The following is a 15,764-nucleotide window of genomic DNA, read 5'->3' as shown; positions in this document are numbered from 1 at the left end:
TGGTGGATAACATTTTGGTGGCAGTGGTTATTTCATTAATGACGTTATTAACCTATGACACAACAGTTTATATTGAGTGAGTGATGGTCTTTAGCCCCCACATCATGGAATTCTCTCCCATTAATCTTGGGAGACTAATTCTTTTGCTTCTTTTAAATCCCTTCTCAAATCTTTTATTTGTGTTAAAGCTTTTACAGATGATTGCCATTGGCTCTTATTTACCCTGACTAGTCACATTTGTTCATTTGTTTATATGAATTCATCTACTTTATTGTTCTATTTTCTCTGTTCATGTTCCAATGTTTTATTCTCATAGTTGTAACATTGTAAAGAAAAGTGCTGTATAAATAAGGTTTATGATTATAGGTTTATTAAATGAGGTGTTGATTGTTCTCATTGTTTTCATAACTGTAACCATGTCTCAGAAAGAGCAACTATGAACACAGTGCAACTGAAAAATATGTTTGGTGTAAGTACATTTCGAGCCACCAGGTGGTGGTGTTTACTCAGACTTCCAGTACATCATCAGCCCAGTGGAGCAGACACTGAGAGGTGACAGCCTGCTGCTGCCTGATTGCTCAATCCAAAAGATGGCTAAATGAAAAAAAAACATGTTTAACTTTATTCTGTAGCAGAGACACATCTGTGACATAAAATAATGAGTGTGGCTCCATGTGAACAGAACAGAGCGATGCCAGGTGAATGATGACAATGCCTCAGCAGAGGAACACACTTACTTCATTCACAGCTCATTTCCCTGCCTGCACAACAGCATCACATCATCACATTAGCCCCAGCAGGACCGGGCTGACTCACACAACACAACATGTATTTATTTTCTGTCAGGCTGAAAGGACGGAGGAATGTGTTCAACACAACATACTCGACAATCTGCCACAGAGCGCCGGTGTTCTCCATAATAATACAAAGTGCCTCTGGGTGTTGCTTGTGCCTCGCTAAATTGAGCTTTGGGGACACACTGTGAAACGACAGCAGTGGGGTGTAATGACTGGCACCTTGTTTGCCTCTGAACTGCGGAGGGAGTGGAGAGGAAAGAAAGACAGACTGTCGCTGTTTTTTATTTACTTCAGCTCTGATGGACACTTCTGTGTTGTGGTATTTTACTGTTTGTCTGGTTTAATCGAAAATCAAGGAATTTGGGCACTAATATTATCTGAAAGAATAAATGTCTTGTTCTTTTCCATCTTTACATACAAATCAAGGTTCTCATCCACTTTCTTACTGTTTATTGCTTTGGCACATGCTTTCTAATTTCCACTGATTCCTCTCACAGCAGGTAACTGTTCCAGCAATTTAACATTACATGTTCATCATGTGTGTGGATTCACTAGAGAGAGGTTTGGAAAAGCAATGGTCAAATTTGAAGAAGCAGTGGCACTACATTTGTCATAAAGCAATTTATTAACATTTCTATAACGATTTCCAGACTTGAACAATTTAAGTCTGTTGACATCATGAGGATTACTTTAGCTGGTGTCAGACGTGCACTGAACTCCGAAGACCCAAATGTCCGAGTGAGAGCCTCCGGATTATCTGCGGACTTTCTCCACCTAGCCTCCTAGTATAAAGTCTGGGGGGTGTTGATGATGCTTCTAACACGCAAAAGACGCAAAAATGATAAAAACAAAAAGACAAAGCGGTGTCATACATGTAGAAGACACGGACAAAGATGTTTACAGAGTTTGTGGCACTAGGAGACGACAGCAGTGGCTGTGTGTTATCGAGAATATTGATATTTACGCGTTCACAAATTGTGAATGCGTCCTGGCAGAAAAAACTGAACTCCGGACCCTATTGTCCAGACTTTACCCACAGGTCAAGTGAGAAAATGGCTTTTCTTATTCTTTAAAGACACATTATTTCATTGTTTTTTAATCCTTTGTCCATATGTTACTTGTTCAGTTACCCCCTCAACTGAACCTAATATATGCTAAATAATTAATTAAAGTGTGAGTGCTTTAAATCCATTTCTTTTCTCTTCCTGTCAAACAAAATCCTTTTTTTACAACTCATCTTCAACCCTGGGACATTGTTGTATCTAATCAAGTGTGATTTAGGCTAACTAGCTAATCACAAACATCCACACATGAGCTAACAGGTTTTAGCTAGCAGTAGGATATCATGGGTCAGAGGTGTGTTTGGGTCTCAGTCAGCAGAGAAATGACAGTAGCTGTGCTCTGAATGAGTATTTTCTCCCTCACGCTGTAGCACATGTGAGGGTGGTGTAGGTGGTAGCCAACAGTCCTGTATCCATTTACCTGAGCCCATTTTTGAGCAGTCCATAAGGAATGGATTTAATTTTACACCCACATGCTTTCCCTTGGAAATTTGTCACATTGTGGATGGTAAAGAATAACTATCTACCATTTCCCTGTGATAAAGCTAGATTTGTTAGCTTAGCTAGAAACATTAGCGATGTGGCCACAACTGACAAGAAGGGATCGTTTTAAATACTAAAACAGATTACATCAGGAGCAAAAGTGTAGAATGTATTAATTAATTATTTGAGGCTATAAAAATGACTGACTCGCGATTAGTCGAGCACGTGTATCGGCTACTGCGCAGACTCTGGCTGCCAATGTACAAGATGGAAGCGTCAGTATTTGGTATATTTTGGTTTCATTTCTGGATAGTGGGAGGAAGTGGAGACGTGTCCTCCATCGTTATAGAGTCTGTAGTCAACATTCAACGGAGCAGGGGCATCATAATTTAACCTTTGATCAAATCAAGAATGTGTTGCTGCTTCACAAGTTACATATACTCAGCTTAAAGAGCTCTCTTCAGAGACAAGGAAGATATTTTGTACAGTATGTGAAAAGTAAACCTTTTTTAATGCGTAAAGTGGAATGCCTTTTCAATTCAGTTGATGTTTGAGATCGATGTTTTTATGTAGAATTAGAAAATATCAATTTTTCCATTTGTATCCTTCATATGATGGGGTCTTTTAATTATAGTTCTGTCAAAGCGAAATTTAGAATCAAGTTAACCAGAGAACTGCATACATTTGTCTGAAATCTCTGTCCTTCTACACCCTTGAAGACTCTGTTTGTCCACATTGTGTTGTGCAGTAGCTTGTCCTTACCTCCACCAGTATTTGGAGGTTCTCAGTGGTGCCTGGAGACCGTGTCCTGCAGGTGAGTCACCGACTGGCTCGACTTCACACAGAGCAGTCTGTGCAGAGCAGCAGGTCTGTCAGCTTCAGCTCTAGAGGCGGATGAAATACTCTGTGGCTGGGATTCGTGAGCAGCTCAGTTCCAGACTTGGGCAACCAGTTCTCGCACATGGTGGAAAACGACACAAAGCATGAGTCAATTATTTATGAGCTATGGTGGTAGACTGGTGTATTTTTGTTTGGACAGAGCCATGCTAGCTATTTTCTCCCGCTCCGAGCCTTCATGCTAAGCTAAGCTATCTAACTACCGGCTCCAGCTTCATATTCAGTGGACAGACAGGATGGTATCAACACACATGATAGACGATATCAAACACATGATCATATCTAACTGTTTGAACCCACCGCCCACTGTGGTTGGCTGTGACGAGCACACAAGCTGGGGTGAATTCAGGGACATCTGTCTGTCTGTCACACACACACACACACACACACACACACACACACACACACACACACACACACACACACACACACACACACACACACACACACACACACACACACAAAACCTTTTATTTCTATCTTTACAAGGACATTCACTGGCATAATGCATTCCCAGTCCCATACCCTAACCTTACCCATCACAACTAAATGCCTAATCCTTACCATAATCTTTATCCTAACCCAAACCTAATTCTAAACCCAACCCTAAAACAAAGTCCTAACCCTCAAAAAGTCAAACCAAACCTTTACCCATAACCCTAATCAGGAAAGTCAGAAATTACGATTCATTTGGACCAGACTTTTGTCCCCATGAGGTTCACTGGTCCCGTGTCCTTATGGGTCTATATGTCTATGCAAAAAAATTGTCTTCACAAAGATATATGTACAAGTACACACTCACACGTGCGTGCACACACTCTCACACATCATCTACAGATGGGAGGCAAAGTGATTGGAAGTTTGTCCAAGTCTAGACAAACTACTCCCCTCTATTTCCTAACAAGCAGAAGTCCTCATGGTGATTCAGCAACATTGTTTGACTGTCTGTACACTATCCAGTTAGTGCCAGCTCAACAGCCCAGTCCAGAGAGAGACAGACCCACAGGATGAAGACATGACATGAGAGGACTGGATAGAGACAGGCAGCCAGGGAAATGAAAACTGAAAGGAAAAGGGACATAAAGAAGAGTAGATACAGGGGAGAGGACATAATGACAGACAGAGGATAAAAACATCTGATTCTAAGAGTGTCGTGGAGGATTTGGGGAGGATTCAGTCATGCTGGTGAGAAGAGCAGCTTTGTCTGAAGTCGACTGCAGGAAGACAGGACTCACATGCATACACACACTCACACTCAGCCCAATTCATAGACAGTAACCTATACCAATACAAATCCATTGCAGGGACACACAGCATGGGATCTCTGAGTCATTTTCAGTCAAAACTGCCTCTGTCTCGACTTTCTGACTTGATGAGTAACAGACATTTCACTCTCTGCAGTAACATTTACCAGGAGAGGTATATACAGAAAGATTTCAACATTTTGGGAAAACACTTGTCTGCACTCTTGCTGAGGTTTAGATGAGAAGATCAACACTTCTCTCATATCTGTATTTAAATATGAAGTACATATATGTATACATCCAGTGAGCTAGTTAGCTTAGCTTAGCACAAACACTGGAAAAAGGGTGGAAACAACTTACAACTCATGATTTAATTTTTGTTATATTATGTGCCTCACTTGCTGATTTAATGCCAGGACCAGCGACATAAAGATGGTCGACATGGTACTACCCGAAAGTGAAGACAAAGCATGTGGATCTCCACCTAGTGGCTGTTTTATTCATAAAACCAAAGTCAAAAATGACAAGTTGAGGCTTTATGGGTCATGTGCTGCATTAGCATATTTCTTGGCCAGTACCAGTAACTTTCTGTCTGGTGCGTTATCCATTATAAACCCACAACTAGTTGTTTTTACCCTTTTGTTCGGATAACACAACCTATATACGATATAAGAAATAAAGAAATAAAGAAAATCAATTGTGTTTCATACTGACAAGGCAACTGATCTCTGCTGAGTTAAACCCATCAACTTCAAATCTGCGGTTCTCTTTGGATTTGACTTGAGGCTGGTTGCTCAGGGAGCAAATGGTCTAGTTTTCACAATGAGCATAATTTCATTCTTCTTTATTACTCTCATTCTGCTTACTCATGTTGAAACCTGCGGGAGATATTGTTATTGGTGAGGTGAAGAAAATTGGATTAAGTGTATAACAAAGTATATTTACTTCCGCTAAGGAGGTCATGTTTTAATCTGTGTTTGTTTGTTTGTCTGTTAGAAGGATAACGCAAAAACCTACACAACTGACCTCCATTAAATTGTGTGGAGGGGTTGATCATCACCATAGACTGTATATACAGTTCATCACCCAAGAAAAAACCCATTGAATTTCTGCCATAAAATCTTGGCCCCTGGGCGTATCAAGGAATTCTTTTTTGCTTTCTTTAACATTACGCGATAGGTCAGACAGTGTTTTTTAAGCATTTCCTTGATTTCTCAGAGAAGAATTATTGGATCTTGTGGAAATAAAATCAGGCATGTTTATTTGGATCTTTATTTGGATCTGCATCTAATTTGATGCAGATCCAAATAAAAATCCGGATCTAGTGAATTTAAATGTGGTTTCATAAGGGGACTGCTGGGCAGAGCGCCGTTCTATTTGTATAAAGTATATGACAATGTATATTTTGTTAAAACGACAATAAAACGAGTAAGAGTGTCTGAGTAGAAATGGGAAATAATGTCCTTTTTAAAAATCCGAACCTTAACGTTACACAAGTGCATATAAATGAGACAGACGGTGATTATGCTCAGGATAAAACTATGTTAGGCATGAAGTGGCCTCCACCCTGCGTCAAGACCTGCTGTAAGGGGCAGTTGAACAGGAAGTGTGGTCACGGTACAAAATAAAAGCACAGAACCTGTCGTGTCCGAGAAAAATAACCTTACAGCAACATAAAACAAACTAAACGACATCTGCGCGGTCGCTAAATAAATTGCGGTGCAGCTGTTGGACACTAGAAGACTAAACAGAAAGGTGTGTTTTTATAAACGGTGTTTCCTGCTGGAGGTGATGGTGGGAAGACGCGTTGATATTATCGCCAGCTTGACTCCAGTCACCTTTGCCTGATCCCGGCGCTGCAGCCAATCAGCGGCAGTCGGGGACACATGAACGGTGATCAGACCCACGGAACAGGCTGCGGCCACGGCAGGAACAAAGGAAGAAACCCTCCCGCTGCCTTTGAAGCGTCTTCTCACGCAGGCGTCGACTTCGCGGACACGTTTCTCGCCCTTTGTCTCCGCGCCGCCTCTCACTCTCACCGGGAGTCGCACTTTTTTCACTCGCGACCGGTCGTGTCTTTTGCGGAGGGGAAGAGGAAACTTGGCGTCGCGGAGGTATTTTCTCCTCGGGTCGCTTTTCTCCAGGTCGTGGACGGGCGGACTGGAAGGTGTCGCACGGTGAGTTTGTCTTTGTCGTTTGTTTTGAAACCCGCTTTCTTCACACCGTGATGATGTGTCGAACCCATCAGTGAGCGCGTCGTGACTCCGGTGTTTGTCTGTCGCTGTATGTGTCGTGAAACTGAAAAACTTCTCCCGCAAACTTTCTCCTGCTTCTCCTCCGAGGCAGCGGCTGCAGAACAGCGCGGCTCCCGAACTCCTTCAGACATGTAGCCGTTCTAGTGCTTCTTCTGCCGGTTGAAACAGAGACGAGCACAGAAAAACTCAACACAGGACATTTTTACTATTTCGAGTCCATTGAAAATTCCGGCATGTTGCAATCAAAGGTGGTTGCTTGTTTTACTTGTTCCAAACGAATTGACTTGTCTAGTCACGCAGTAAATAAGAGGTTGTTAGAAAGTCATTGACCCATTGAACAAATATTTAATTCTGTTAAATGATACAACATGACAATACGCCTGATAGAAGTGACGGGTTTTCTCCATTTGTGGGAGATATGGACAAATATTTTAGGATAAAACTTGTCATATCACTCGATGTCCATAATTATAATGATAAATGACTCATTATTATCATTATTTCCTAAGCTTTGACAGATGTTTGCTCCTGGGTGAAGGTTGGGATTTTAAACTTGTTTATGGTCACAGAATAATACTTTTACTTTACAAAAATTGTATGGTGGTAATTACTGATGTTGTTTTATTTTCCAATATCCCTAATATCTGTTGTGGCAATAGGTATAGCTGCCTTCAGGAACACTTTCATTCATGTCTTCATGCATCGATTACTCTTCTGAGCCATCTCTTATGTTTGCTTTAAAAGTGCACATCAGTCAATGTGGTTCTCTTGCCAGTAGTTTTTGTTTTGAGCATATTTTGTGGAGTTTTGAACTCGGTAGAAGTAGTCTGTCTCTTATTCTTACCTCTGACTAAGCAGAGGCTGACAGTATTCCAGGGAAGCAAACAAGGCAGCCTAATATCCCCACAGCGTTATTTGACTTCATTCAGTGCCCATTTGATTTGAGGTTTTCCTGCTATTCAAAGGCTAAATGTTTTGCCCGTAACCACGCCATCTGCTTTGCCCTCCTGGGCATTGGCAGGCCACTGTCCATATCAAGTGTTGTGAGAGAAGTGTGTGGGTGGACCACAGCAGATGGTGAGATGGAGAACTGGTGAGGCTGATCATAGCTGGAAGCTCGGCTGACTGTTGTGATGGTTGCTCTTGTTCTCAGCTGCGAGTGTGATAAAGAAAAAACCACAATCTTTTAACACGTAATCAGTTTCTTTTAGTGGGTAATTAAAAATTGTTTGAATGTTAATTAGCTTGCTTATACCATTGAACGTGTGCTCATATGCTTCCACCATTTAAGAACAATTGACCCCTGCACTCCCATTTCCTACCATCTGGGGTTTGACCCTGTGACCGACGTGACATCTGTTAACCTCCGTGTTACAGCATGGGTGGGTGGCATAAACACGCCAGGCTTCACAGCATTCAGAAGTCAACAGTGGAGTTCATGTTTAATTCACCCTGCCTCTACAAGCAAGCAAAATGAAAATGCATTGGTTATTGGTGCTTTGAGTTTAGACAACCAATGTCACAGATTTCAGCTAATTGCAACCCAGTAATTGATGTCTATTTGTGCATGTCTATTGTAACACGACTGAGAGGTGTAATGCAACCTGAGAAATAAAAAGGCTACTTTACATTTTGATTTCCTGCTGTAATACTTGCTGAGAGAAAAAAAACAGGTTATATTCTCTTTCCACTCATATTCTCCTGTTTCAATTTTTTTTTATATAATCCGAGCTACACATAAAATAATCAATTGTTTCATTTTGGGTTTGTAACCCAAAATTTGTGACCCATGTAGGCTGCTATAGGCTTACTGATCATGATACTGCAACAGGATTTAGAGACTTAAAAAGTACAGTAACATACTGATTCTCATTTTTCACACAAGTTTTTGAAAAAAAGACAATGCCCCAAAAATAATCAATGTAGATGAAATTATTATATGAATTGCCTTGTTTGGCAAAGTTATCAAATAATTGTTTATCTCCCAAGACAGTAGTCACAAACCTTTTAATACCAAACGTAAGATGAGATCTACCACCCTGATATCTTCCAAAAACCCATTTAGGAGGGTCATATTTATTATTTTTGCAATTTCTGTTAAAGGCTTAATGGAGGAGCATACATATACACACAGGCAGTTGTGCAACTTTATCTATTCAATGCACAATATTCACATTCATATCAATTCATATTTACAGCATCTGTTCAATGCACAATATTTAGCTTCTCAGTTCAACAATATGTTCTGCAGAGGACCTGGTACTGCTGCACAATGTTTTCACATATAGGCTTTTCCTTGAATATGGCCATAAATAAGACTATTTCCTTTAATGAAAGTAGTCCCTTGTACTCAAATAAATATCATTACTAAACAGTATGAAGCTGTGCATCTTCTGCTCCTGCAAACATTTCACAATTTAAAAAACCCTTTTTAAACAAAATGAGTGTTTGGTGATCGACAGGGAAGGTTTTAGAGATCGACTGGTTGGCGACCACTGTCCTAAGAGGATGACTTGAAAGCTCTTTCCCACCTGGCTGTTCTTACTTTTGGTCCGTCTGATATAAATGAAATGCAACTGATGAATTGAAGCAAGTTTACGGAGGTAGAAATATTCTATTTTGTCTGTCTTAGGATCTCCATACTCCAGTTATATCTTGGTAGATTCCTTGAAGTCTAAGCTTGTCTGCAATGTCCACCTTGTATACACTGTGTCCAGTTGCTCCCCACCATCTCACACTGTCTCTCACTCGTGCTCGTGCATAAAGGTACACACAGCCAGAGCTGAGGCTGTTCCAGCAGAGGGGCGCTCATGCTGACTTAGTACAATGTTAATGTTGTGAAATCCCATTAAAAGCAGTCTGGTGCTGAGCGTTGCTTCGTCTGGGTTTTTTACGAGACAGCAGGTCATTTTGAAAGGCCAGCGGTGCCATGTGGCTGTTTGTGTATGGTGTAATAGAGACTAATCACTAGAGTGGCTCACCCTGATCCGAAAATCTGTGCCACTCATGTTTAGGTGTTCTTGAAGATCATAGAAATGATTTAGAATGTGTTAGTTGTTGAGAGTAGTTGTTTTGAGAGCTGCAGCTGTACTTTGGTACTTTTTTAAAATTTATTTTAAACTTCATAGTTTGGCCCTATGACGCACGACAGTGTGATGAGAAACAATGGGTAAAAAAATTCAGTCAGTCATTTTCATTTCCATGTAGCATCATGATGTCCTGGTGTCTGTACTACAAAACAAGTTCAACATACCCATGGTTATCGTTTTCCTATATCCAGGTGAACTTAACCAGACAAACAATGTCCGGCTAAGCGGTCACACAAATCTGGTAATCAACTCAGTAAGTCAACCCAGGTTTGCCTCATGTTCTGAGCGCATGCACATCAAATGGGCAGTGTTTACTGCATATGTGAAATCACCGACATGGACAAGTGAACTGACACATATTTCACAAATGAGGAGCAAACTGCTACGTAGAAAAATAGGAGAACAAACACATTATCCAGGCTAAAAGGAACAGGTAAAACATCTCTGTGTGAAGTTATGGGAAAGAATATATAACATGGCCACGACATAACCCCTGGGAAGGATATAAATAACTCTGGTCCACGAAATATGAATCTGTTCTTTACTAACAAGACTTGTGCAACTGAAGTAAAGACGCCTCTTGGATGAGAGATGAAACGTTTCACTCACATGATGTAGCCTCTATAATGAGCTTTAGTTAGACAAACACACACTGTTGTAACATTTGCAATTAAAACATATGCACCTATTTTTGTGCACATCTGATATTTTGGGGACAGGATGCACCTGTCCCATCTGGAAACAGGCAGAGATTGAGATGTTTCAAATAATTATCTAATTTCATAACAAACCTATTTAAAGGGAAGGATGAAAGTACAAAACTGTTAGTAAGTTTATCCTCAGAAATAACATTAATTTGACAGTTTACAGATTTACATTGTGACGGCCCCCTTCTCTCTTTCTCTGAGACTCGCGCAGTCAGTCCTCACCAAATTACACGACACTGTTGTGCAATGCGCGCTCTCCTTAAAGGGAAGTTTAAAACCGTGTGGTTTGTTAAGTCAATCCACGGTGCTAACACACCCCATGTTTCCTGTCACCTATACAGAACCAAATGCGCAAAGTCATGCTCCCGGCATACTGGACATTTAACAGCGCTTTACAAGGGCCTATATTTTTATTGTCTAGTAATTTATTCTTTCAAAAATAAAAGCACGACATCGTTTTTTTTGTTGACTTAATCTATTCATTTGTTTATAAAAGGTTTTTATAGTGAAATATTTGCAGGAGAGGAAAATACGCGGCTTCATAGTGTGTAGTACTGGTATTTATTTGAGTACACATGACTACTTTTAAACAAGGAATACTGTAGTTATACCAGCAACCTCAGGAAGGCTGTAGTTATATTAAATGTTAACGTAAAGAACTTCAAGTCATGGGCAGTAGTCTCTATCTCACTCCTTCTCCCTCTCACACACACTCACCCACACGTTTATGGTCATTTTCAGTATAAACCCTGTTTAAACACATAACGCGGCAGTAGCACCTCCAGCAGAACCAAGGCTGATCAGCAGCCAGTGTGAACTGACAATCGCGACACCCAGCTGTACGTGGACAGATTTTCCGCATTCGGTGTTCCCCGGGTGTCATTCATAAAATACTGATACTAGTAAAATTAGGTATCGCATCGTTTTAATGACTGGGTATCGCGATACCTTTCTATTATCACTATACCGTGCGACACTATAGACAAGTGGAAAATTGGGCTGAAATTGTGTTGTGAACAAGGCACAACACCCCCCGTTAGCAGTATGTTAGCAGCACATTGCCACTGGTCTCAGACTCGGTCTGGATTGATTAGATAAAAACCTTTTACCAGCAAAAAAAAAAAATCATTTGCAAACCCAAAATGTGAATCAGTATTAAATCAGGTTTTTGTTTTTAGTTCACAATGACAGACACACGCACACATTGGGTCTGTTCTCAGATATTTTCTGTCTTGTATATAGTTTATCATGTGGTGTTCACAGATCTCATTTTTTGTGAAGTGCTGGCAGAGAAGGGAGTGCTTAGTTTGATGCAGCGAATCTCTCTTTTTAATTGTTGTCATCTAAAAATGAGATTGAAGAAGGGTGTGAATCAAGGTCACTGATCAAAAACAATTAATTGCGCAGATCTACCAACTCCCACTCATCGTTGTCCTCCTCTAGGCATGGTGTGCTTGATTACAAAAGAGTAGGATACTGCCCATGTTTGCCAGTTCTGCCTGTCGCTGCAGGGGGAGTGATGGGTGCTGAAGATGGGATTTTCACTGATGATGGATGTTCCTCGCAGTAACGAGAGGGATGTAACACAAGTTACTGGTCCTGTTTGTCTTTCACATCTGCGAAGGATGAGAAGTAAACCGTCTCTCCTGTAAGAAGCGTTCAACTCAATGCTTTTATACCACCACACTGAACCTCTGTGACAAACTCCTGTCAATGAAAGGAGCTTTCATGGTACAACTGACAATAAAAGCAGTGATGACATTGATTGTTATAGATGGAAAATCTGGACGGTAAGCTGACGAGTGAGTGACTCACATGGCATTTATGGAGAAGGAGAGATTGAAGAGATCGGTGGAAATGCTGAGTGATCAATAGCTGGTAGAGGGTAGAGGGTAGTGGTGGCGGAGTTAACAGTAGGTCTGTAGTAAACCAAAGAAAATCTTGGTCGATGAAATATTTTTTCAAACAATTGATTGGTTGTCGGGAAAAGAGAATAATGCACATTTCCCTTTTATCATGTAGGTCACAGTGGACTGAAGGCACTCTTTATCAGCCTAAATTTATTATAAACAAACTCAAATCGACTATTTGCAGCATATTGAATAATTTTAACCTAATTATTAGACCAAAGTTATTGAAAAATTCTGAGACGTTTAGGTTTGAAGCCTCAAACATTGAACTCAAAATCTGTTGTTGTTCCAGTACTTTAGTGGACATGGTGGATGGCTATAATTCATGATTGTGATTATGATTCATATTTGTATTCACGATATATGGAAATAAAAACAAGATTTCTTTTGCTTTTATTTGGGCCTAAACTCCATGGTTTCGATGGTCTCTGAATTGATGGTGTATTACTCTGTACATAGAAGACCCAGGCGTATTCAGCTCTGTTTAAAAACAGAGGTAGAGCCTGACCTGGAAGCATAAAGTTCCCTCTTTTAAATGTTTAATACCAGACATCCTCCGCCCCTCAATGTACTGGGGCAGAGTAATATCAGAAGGAGTGTTTTAGTAACTGAATTAGGGCTGCAACTAATGACTATTCTGATAGTCGATTAATCTATCGATTACTGAAACGATTAATCGGATTATGAATCACACAAATTCTCAATTGCTCTTATTTAGCCATCAGCTTTTAAATTTAGCTTGAGGTTGTTCGTGGCATGTGATGACTGAAAATAAAGATTGATATTTCATTCAAAAATGTCTTTTAATAAACTTTGCTGCATATTAGGCTACTATTGATACAAAAACAAAGAGAAATCTAGTTTTTGTCCATTTAAAACCGAGGACAGGCAAAGTGCTAATATAATTTTTTATTTAAATTGAAGTTTCCCTTTTTCCTGTGAACCAAGAACAGGCCAAGTGCCGATACTAAAAATAAATTAAAAATCAAGTATCCATTTTTTCTGTAAACAAAAGGACAGGGAAAGTAGCAGCAATAAAAACATCAAACAAAACTACAGTCTTCTTCGGACTGCATAATCGTGATTTTAAAAAAGACGTTTGTCAGGCAATATGATAACATTACGCTTTTAAACTCGTTTAAAAAAAAGTTTAAACCATATTTTTGTAATGGATTCTAGAATCCTACACACAGGTATATACGCTTATATAGCAAGCTAGATAACAGGCTATCTTACCGAGGCGAGTTTGCACCATCTACGTTACGATGTCAAACGTGCCTCTTCAAATGCTCGTGTCCTGCTTCCATGGAAAGCTAGGTCCGCCTTACAAATTTTGCAGTTTTTTTCCGGGCTATGTTAAGGGTGAAATTCTCCCATACTTTTGACTTTCTGGTACGCGATGGTGTTGCAACGGACGCTGCCATTGGTCTATGTTTTACCGCTATTGCACATGCGCGACGTTCAGAGATAGGAAGGGAGTGAGGTGTAAAACAACGTTTAGTTCAGCTGCACGGCACGAAAAACGTGCGCTATGACGTAACCAACGAATCATCGGCTATTAAATTCGTCGGCGACTATTTTTGTCATTGATTTTTGTCGACTACGTCGATTAATCGTTGCACCCCTAAACTGAATACAATGCTTTGCTGTTAAAATGAAGTAAAGTGTTACTTTATGCTTGAATGTTTTTGCTGTGCATGATAATTTTGTTAGAATGGTAACTTGACTCAAATTTTTTTAATGTAAAAGTGATTGTGGGGCTTGCATAAATATCCCATCTGCAATCCATTTGAGATAGTAAGTGGAAAAAGATTTATTACTTTTGTGTTGGAAAGAGCCCCCTCTAAACGCCTTTCATCCCCCGCCAGCCACTGTCTATTGCTCTGGGTTCTCTTAGGGCTAGCGTCTCCCCTTCGGGAGAAGTGGAGTTTATGACCTATACTGCAGCCAGCCACTAGATTGTTTTAGTCATTTTGTCTATCTTTATGGACAGTACAATGGTGCTTTCAGACAAAATACAAAGCAAAATTGCATATTTTGTTACTCTTGACTTTGGCCGCAGTAGCTTTGTGTTTGATCTAAACATACCTAAAGAGACAAACAAATGTCCTTGAGTTCGAGTGTTTCAGGGTTATTGGAACGGTGGTGTTGAGGTGCAGTTTTCACACTGCTGTTTTTCCATAATTTACATATCTTGTTTACCATTTTTCAGTAGAACTCAAGTTAAATTCTTGAGCACAGCCACCCATTAATTATCCAAATTAATTAACACCATGTTTGACTGGGGCTAATGACTTAGGTTCACCTCAGGTAGATGAGGCCACAAGCACTGCTCCGGCACATTGAGCTAAATCATCTGCTCAAATGACATGGCACTTATGATGAGCTAACGGGCCTCCAAGTTAAGCTCCATGTCATCAGAACCATCCTGTGGCCTACTTTGAGTCTGTCAAGTAATTTTTCAGCAGATCAGTTGCACTGTCAAAAAGTGCTGCTAATTGGCTGATTTAATGGAGGAAATAGGTCAGGGAATGAGGCACTTCCTGTCCATCTTTCTCCACTGAGAGTGCAGGTTACAGACAGGACTCAAGGCTGTAAACTATGTGATTTTGGCTGTTTTTTTTGAGACTGGTGACCAATTTCTTTACAGTGAATTAAGTGTATTGATGCCTCTTGCAAATTTGTCCTCTTTAAAAACAAAACTATGTATATTGCAGGACCTCTTACCAAGAAAGCATAAGCATGAGGCCCCCATCAGCATAACATAGGGGCTCACAGGTCTCTGTCTGCCGTTTGGCCACTTCAATTTTTCCTTCAGAGGATGAAATGAGTTGGTGATTGCTGCTTCACATGAAAACTCCTATTTGGTATTGAAGTTCTAAAATAATATCACATGACATAATAAACCATTGCCACTTGGAACACCTGCTGCTGTTTTTAAAAGACAGGCTTGTATAAAAACACAGTAATCAGAATAACAACCTGTGGATTGGATAGGTTTCAAAGTAGTGCAGAAAAGGGATGGATCCAGAACAAATTCATGCTGTTTTTTGATGGTTTCTACATAAATCAGTTTTATCCTATTGCTGCTTTATTTACATCAACTGAAGTCTTTATTGTGCAATTTAATGGCTTTTCTGTTGGCAGCTGTTTAAACCTGGGCCCAAATACAACAGCCTCAGACAGTAGATGTGATTGGATGCTGGAGAATGTGTGTGGATTGAAACACCCTTGGAAGAAGAGAAGGTAGATGAGGCAGAAATGATTGAGGGCTGTAGTCTCCCAAGGGCCTCCTCCTGATAAATGGTTCACCCCCTCTTC

General features: G+C 40.3%; 1 protein-coding gene across 3 annotated transcripts in view; it reads left to right on the top strand.

The window, feature by feature from the left end:
• Positions 1-6,339: 6,339 nt before the first annotated feature.
• Positions 6,340-15,764, top strand: part of LOC117772729 (SPRY domain-containing SOCS box protein 4-like) — a 46,331-nt gene continuing 36,906 nt past the window's right edge. For all 3 annotated transcript variants that reach the window (XR_004615830.1, XM_034604096.1, XM_034604097.1), the window contains exon 1: positions 6,340-6,659. The gene's annotated coding sequence lies outside the window, so the exon portion shown is untranslated. The remainder of the gene's footprint in view (positions 6,660-15,764) is intronic.

Source organism: Hippoglossus hippoglossus, chromosome 13 (genome assembly GCF_009819705.1).
Source record: "Hippoglossus hippoglossus isolate fHipHip1 chromosome 13, fHipHip1.pri, whole genome shotgun sequence".
Taxonomy (NCBI): Eukaryota; Metazoa; Chordata; class Actinopteri; order Pleuronectiformes; family Pleuronectidae; genus Hippoglossus; species Hippoglossus hippoglossus.
Note: the sequence above shows the minus strand (reverse complement) of the source record. Positions and strands in the feature narration are given on the sequence as shown.